Genomic DNA, 7453 nt, shown 5'->3' on the forward strand with positions numbered 1-7453 from the left:
ACTCCCCTCCCCCTGTCCAGTCTCCTCATAGTTCTGGGTGCTGGAGAAGCAGTTTGCGGGGAGGTGGGGTGGACTGCAGCAAGGGTAGACTGGCTGAAAACCCTTGCTTGTGAATTGTTTTGATGTGCAGCAAGATACTGTCCGCTGCTGTTTTTGCTTTCTCTATACTGGTTCCCGGCCACCTGTACTGGGAGTCAGTTTGAGGTCCTCAGTAGGAGTGGGATCCCCCAGACCTAAACAACTTCTGTGCTCAGCTTGTACAGAAAGGAGGCCTCAGCTTTAGTTCCCTGTAGAATGGGACTGGTAGTCAAGTGTAGGTGGCCCCAGGGCTGCTGTGAGAAGCCAAGAGAACCGTGTGGCTGGCTGTGCAAGTCAGCAGTGGCAATCACTTCGTGGGAATGCAAAAATGATTCAGTAACCTATTATTGATTGCTGACTGTGTGCCAGGCACAGGGCTAGGCACTTTTGGCCTGGCAGTCTGGCTTCCTGTGGGACTAACAGCTGTGCAGAAAAGGAAGCTCATCTCTTAGCGGCTGCTGAGGTGGGAGTGTTAGCCACGTAGAGCAACTGCCGTTCCAAGCTGAGGTTAGAAGATTGGAGGAGTCCATGTGAGGCAGGAGAGTTGCAGATTCAGGGTGAGATGATTCTCAGAGGAGACTGAGAAAGGGCTCTCTGGAGTGGGCTTAGACGGGTCAGTAGGAGTTTGCCAGCTGAAAGAGAGAAGGGATGCTGCAGATGAAGGGGGAAAATTAAAACGACAGGGACAGCACCGGAGATAGATAATGCAGCAGAAGAGCCCTTGCCTAGCATGCTTAAGGCCCTGGACTCAGTTCCTAGCACTGCAAAATTAATTAGTTAATTAAAGCGTTTAAACAATATGAGTAAAGGTTGAGAGTTGTTATTTTTATCACTTGGAGTGTTCAGAGATGTCACAGCAGCTCACAGAGCCTTGGATATCCTGCGAGGTACCTGTGACTTTTGAAAACCTAGAGGAGAAACATCCATGGCTTAAAGTTTGGGTGGAGACTGTGGGTCATACTACAGTTAGATTTCTTCACTAGAAGGTGGTTCTGGGCTATGAAAAGTTCTGGGTGGAGGCAGGATTCCTAGCAAGGAGGATGCTGTGTGAGAGAGAGGCAGTTTGGCTGGGAGGGGCACAGGGCCGCCGAGAAAGCACTTTTGGTAGGACGGGGTGGTTTGAGTGAGGAAGAGGAAGGGCCAGGCTTCACTGAAGTCCTGAGCTAGGGACCAGGGGAGGAAAGGCCGGGCCAGGTAAATGTTGAGCTCAGGCCCCATGTGTTGTCTGTGAGACACTTGGGTTTTGGCGAAGGGGTTTAGCATGAAGCTAGAGTCTAAGCCAGAGGACATCAGGAGTTACAGTGGAGCCAGGAGCGATGTTCTCTCCGGGAAGACAGCTGTCAACAGTAGCCAAGGGCTGACTTTGATTATGAACTGGAGTTTGACTTGACCTTGAACAATTTGCTAGCCACCTCTGGACCCCATTTCTCAAATGGCATGCCTCATCGGGTTGTTAGGGAGGTTAAAGATAAACATGAAGCGTTTGGGACAGGGCCTCGCATCTGTATTGTCCCTTGGTCATAGCAGTTGTTATAACATCATTAGTAAAATCAATGAAAATACACTCCATCAGAATCACCAAATCACAGTGGGAGCACATACTGTCCAGGCAGAGGTGCCTGCTGCAGTAGCTGCTGCTCCAAGCTGGGCCTTTACAGGTAGGATGCTCAACTATGCAGGGGCAGCTGTCTTGTCCCCCAGCCTCATCTTCACTGATGGAACTGTGTGTTGCACCAGTGTATTTGACCTTCAGGGTGCAGGTAGGCCTGAGGAAGCTTAGAAGGGGCCCCAGAAAAGAGAGCTCTTGAAGTGGATAGGAAGGGAGTCTGAGAAGGGGCAACCTCTGTGATTTAGTGTCCCACTTCCTCCTGAGAGTCTTTGTTTTGCCTTTGCTTCCAAGGTCCAGATGCACTGGGCCTCTGGGTCTGAGAACTCCAAGTTTATTTCCTTGGCTGTGTATTATCTGCTGCTTCTGGGGACTGTTTGTGGTGCAGCCCCAGGGCTGCCCGGAGGTTGCTTCAATCTGTCTGTGTCCTGGGTTTCTACTTGCTCCTCCTGGTCCCACTGGTGGGCTGGGCTTCAGCCTGGCAGGTGACGCACAGCCCTACTGGGGCCAGGCCAGCGAGGTTGGTGCAAGGGCCTTCTACGTGATCTTGGTCATGGCTGTTCCGTAAGCCTGGTCTGAGACCTTTCTGGGTATTGTGCCCAGTGTGAATCCTCACTGAAATCCTATCCAGTTAGGCCCTGGCTGAACAGCTATCCAGTCTACCTTCCAGATGTCAGTGCCAGTTTGTTCTCTGGGTAGCTGGCCATCATGACTGGTCTAGGTTTTGTCCCCTTGTGTGTCTGGAGTGGTTCTGAGGGTTGCTGGTGGTTGGTCTGAAGGTGACTTGATAAACTGTGTTGGGTTTTTTTGATCCTGGACTGGTGTGATCCAGAGTACTGTTCTAGAATACTGCCTTGGGCTGTTCTGTGTTCCTTGGGAGTCTTGGCAGCCTCAGGGTCCTGTGTTTCTGAGACCTACTTCATGGCCATTTTGGGTGTATGCCTTTCTTCAGATATGGATTCTACTTTAGGTAGGGCCTGTCCCAGTCATCAGGCAGGAGGCCCAGTGCTGCTGGCATGGCCTTGGGTGTGAACACTACCCACTGTTGCTTTGAACACTACCCCTCTGCCTGGGTTCCTGAGCAACGGTGGAGCTAACAGCCCCATGTCAAGCATTGTGAGGCTGGGCTGGCATCTCCAGACAAACGGGCCTTTGAGTTTGCAACAAGGAAGCCGGTTTCTCTGGCCAGACCCGCTTGGCAGCCTGCTCCAGAAGCAGCGGCCACTGGGAATGTTGTGGAGAAATGTGGAGAAATGCGGTGGACTAGGGTAGGAGCCCATACTGGCATCCTAAGGACCAGGACCTTTGGTTCAGCACTGGCCAGGGGTGGGTGGGTCTGGTGAGACCTTGGGTGAGTCAGTGGCTTTTTACCTAAGAAGACTCCCTAACTTTCCAAAGGTGGCTGACTAGTCTAAAGTAAGGACAAAGGGCTAGAGGGATGGCTCAGCAGTTAGGAGCATTGGCTGTTCTTGCAGCTGTCCTGAGTTTGGCTCCTGGTGCCCACATGGTGGCTCACAGCCATCTATAACTTCAGTTCTAGGAGTCTGATGCCCTCTTCAGAATTTGGGCACCATACATATGCACAGACGGTACACATACATACATACAGGCAAAACGCTCATACACATCAAAAGAATCTAAGAGAAGCTAAAGTGAGGACGACTCCTGGACGTGGAGGTTAGTCTGTGGATGGTGATGGGCATTGGGCCTCCGTCAGTGAGGATGTGCCAGCTCCTCCAGTTTCCTGTTCAGGGAAGAGCCGCCGTGGCAGGACTGGTATGAACACAGCTGTGAGTGTGGGGTGAGGCCCAGAAGGAGCCCTAAGTGGGCTGCAGTGTGCTTCAAGTGGGCACCAGCAGGGTAGCTGAGCTAGTGATGAGGTGATGTGGGCGTGACTAAACCCTGCCCCCTCACCCAGGACCATGTGCGTGCTAGGGAGAGCTCAATAATGGTTTTAGAAGGAAGGGGCAGGGCTCTGATGCTCTCTGTGTGCCAGCGGAGGAGGCATCCAGGGGCACACCTTCATTTTAAAAATTATAGAGAAGCAGAAAGTCAAAAATAAATATTGCTTCTGAAGCGTCTTTGAAGGCTGGTGTATGTGCTGGGGCGAGTCCTGGCTGGGCTGTTTCCTGTGAACTCATGTTCTCACCATGTGTTGACTGAGCACCTACTGTGTGCTGGGTTCCTGTTGGGCACTGGGCATAGTGAGTTGAGCCAGGCAGGTGTGCCCATGTGTTTACTGAGCTTACTTTAGTGACTCGTAGTCATGTAAGTAAATAAACTCATTTGTGGTCACTGCATTGAGGCAAAGTCCAGGCATGTGATTGGCCGTGTCATGGTAAGATTACTTGAGAAGTGAGTGCTGTTGGATCTGAAATCTGGTGGTAACTGGTCAGAAGCATATAGGTAGCCCATTTTAGGCAGTAACGTGCATCATGGGCAAGGCTGGGAGACAGGAGAAAGTAGGGCATACTTGAAGACTGGAAGAGAATGTGCTTGTGGCTGATTAGGAAGGGGAGAGCCTAGGCAGGTGCAGCTCCTGTGGTAGGGTGGGTGGCTGCTCTACTCCAGGCTCACTGTGGAGTTAAGACCCAGATTCTATGCCGTGGTTGGGGACTTGGCTTGTGTTGCTCATGGGCATAGGGAAGTAGGCAGATGGACAGGCACATAGTAGGTGCTTAGGGAGCATCAGACAAATGCAGTGAAGTAACCAGATGGGTATTTTTACTAAACGGGATCGTCCTACACCCTCAGATCTGTAACCTGCTTTTCTTTTCCCTGCATAAATAGTGAGTTTCAAAAGTCTGTCTGTGTCAATTTATATTTTGCTTTGATGAAATTCTTGATGTTTTCTCACCTTTCCCTCTCTGTGCAGGAAGGAGCGGAGGCCCTGGTGCCCTGCCCTCAGTGCTGACTGCCCAGCAAGAGTGACTAGTATAAGCAAGCGAAGACCGGGTGAGTGTGCCCCAATGTGTGGCCAGGTACAGGGTTGCTGGGGTGGGGGTGAGGTTGCTAAGCTGAATGGTTTGGATTTGCTTTTTCTTCTTTGTTTTTTTGTTTTGTTTTGTTTTGTTTTTGTTTTTTGTTTTTTTGAGACAGGGTTTCCCTGTGTAACTTTGAAGCCTATCCTGGAACTCGTCTGTAGACCAGGCTGGCCTCGAGCTCAGAGATTGGTTTGGATTTTCATATTATAAGTTGTGGAGGGGATATCCAATGTACATGTGTTTGAGCGATGGTAGGAAAGCGGTGATGTGAGGAAGAGAAGGGATTTGAGTGTTATTCAAGGAGGCAGAGTAGACAGGGCATGGTGAAGGATTGAGTGTGGCACATGAGGGAGGGGAAGTGTCTGGCTAGTGTGGAGGACAGAGGTGGGTGGGGAATGATATACAGCTCATTAGCTGCTGGAGGTGTGACGTAGGCTTCTGGGTGGCAGCAGGGTCTGTGTACTTCTCCAGTCACTGTTTCTGTAGGGAGAAAAGACTACCTGCCAACTGCCGATTACGTGGAAGGAACCGGGTCCTCCGGGCTGTGGACTGGGGTTGTAGAGAACAGGGCCAGATGGTTAGTTAGGAGTTGACATGCTCGGCTGGGATGTGAAGCTGGAAGGCTGTAGACTTCCTCCTCAGCCTGCTTCAGAAGCACTGAAGGCTCTTAAGCTGACAACATCCATCCATTCATGTAGTTGTCCCTTCATTCACAGAACTCCGGCTAGTGCCTCCCGTGAGCTAGAACAACAGATAGCACACACGATGGGCATGATTAGATTTGTGTTTTAAAGGAGGATTATTTATTTTTATGTTATATGTGTGTTTGCCTGCATGTATGTATATACACCACGCATGTGTGTGCCTGGCGCTTGTGGAAGCAGAAGAGGGGTCCGGATCCCATACAGATTGTTGTGTGCCCCCATGTGGGTAGTGAGCACTCTTAACTGCTGAGCCGTGTCTTCCAGTCCTCCGGTCCCCGGATGTGCACTTTGTGAGCTGAAGGCACCATTGGCTTGTGTACAGGAAGGACTGGAAGGGCATGACCAATGGTGTGAAGCCCAGGGAATGGTTGAGGGGTAGTTGGGATGGAAGAGGGGGAAAGCCAAACTTCCTGACAAGTTAGATATTTGGAATGAGAAAAGGGCCTTCAAGGACTTGCTGACAGGTTGTCCCTGAGCTTAGTGGGCCTTTCTCTGGAAGCTTCTTGAAGGTACGACCCACGCCTCATGGCCATCACCCTGTTCAGTGAACAGTTCTAGATAGATGGTTAAACAACGAGACCGTGACAGATTGATCTAGAACCAGTGAGGTGGCTCAGCAGGTAAAATGTGTTTGCTTCCTGATGGCTTGAGTTCGATTCCTAGAACCCAGTGGTAAAAGTGGAAGCAGAGAATTGACTCCACAAAGTTGACCTCTGACTCCACGTAACCACACAGACAATTGTAACAAATAAATAAAAATTTAAAAAAGAGAAATGGGTCTGGCCTAGATGGAGAGGAATGAGGATGCTGTGAGTATTCCCACTTGGTGATAAGGGCAGTGAGATTATGCAGAGGGGCACAGGTGGGAAAGGTCAGGCAGGGAGAATGTGTATAAGGATACTATGCATCCTTCTGTCTGTCCTCAGGTGAGGTCAGGTAGGGAGAATGTGTATAAGGATACTATGCAACCTTCTGTCTGTCTGTCCTCAGGTGAGGGTTTGCTCTGCCTAAAAGCCCAGTCTTGCTAGAAGAGGCCCTGAAAAAGGAGCCTTTTGTGCTCAGGCGAGAGCACATGTAAATAACACGTCTGGAGGATGGAGACTTGATGTGTACAGCTCCCCCTCTCCCCCCCGCCCCGTTTCTGGAAGCTGAACTAATTTGGGGGTAGAGAGAGAGACTGATATGAATGTCAGGGACTGCCTTTGGTTGAAGGTGTGCGAGAGTCCAAGGGGGACTGGGCTGTGGGGCTTGGTGCTGTAAACTTTTTAGACAAGGTGATCCTTTTTTCTCGGGGCTAGCCTGATGTTGTGAGATGTCTCACAGTATCCCAGGTTTCTTCCCATTAGATGCTAGTTACCCCTACCTCCATCCCCAGTCCTAACAATCAAAAGTCTCTCCAGACATTATCTCATGTCCTGTGGCAGGGTACCCTGGATTGAGAGCCACTGGTTTTTATCACCTCTTGTGATTTCACTGAACTGGACAACCTGGAAATGTAGGGAGAGTCATTTGGGGGAAGATTTACATCAGTGGATCACTTGAACTCAGTTCTGAAGCAGAGTGAGTATCTGGAGCAAGAGACGGGCATCTTTTGCAGTAGAGACAACACTGGGTATAGAGGCCCCAAGGCAGCAGAGTTGGTGAATATTCATCCTAGGGGTCCTACCTCACACCCCCCAAGAAAAATTCTGAAGACTTACAGGTTGTGGCTATAGAAGGACCTATGTTGGACCTTTTTGATTCTTGTTTTGCTTTGTTTTTATTTCTTAACTATGCCCCTGTTAGGTCCTTGGCTGCAACTCTCAGAGATTTTGACACCCCTGGTTTCTCTTTTGATTCCCTAGAAGAGTCAAAAGAGCTAAGGGTTGTAAAAGGGGCCTCAGTGTAGCTAGAGAAACCCCAATACTAGAGTGGAAGGAAATGTTGTTCCTGACTGTTCACACAGACTCTGGCCTCCTGGCTGGAGGAGGTAAGGCAGTCTCAGGCTCCTCTGGGCCAGGGTCGAGGCTGAGGCTGTGATTTATTCTGTTCATAATCCAGTGGTTGGTTTGGTGAGAGTTGGAAACATGTAGGTTTTCCCT

Source organism: Cricetulus griseus, chromosome 2 (genome assembly GCF_003668045.3).
Source record: "Cricetulus griseus strain 17A/GY chromosome 2, alternate assembly CriGri-PICRH-1.0, whole genome shotgun sequence".
In the NCBI taxonomy this organism is placed as follows: domain Eukaryota; kingdom Metazoa; phylum Chordata; class Mammalia; order Rodentia; family Cricetidae; genus Cricetulus; species Cricetulus griseus.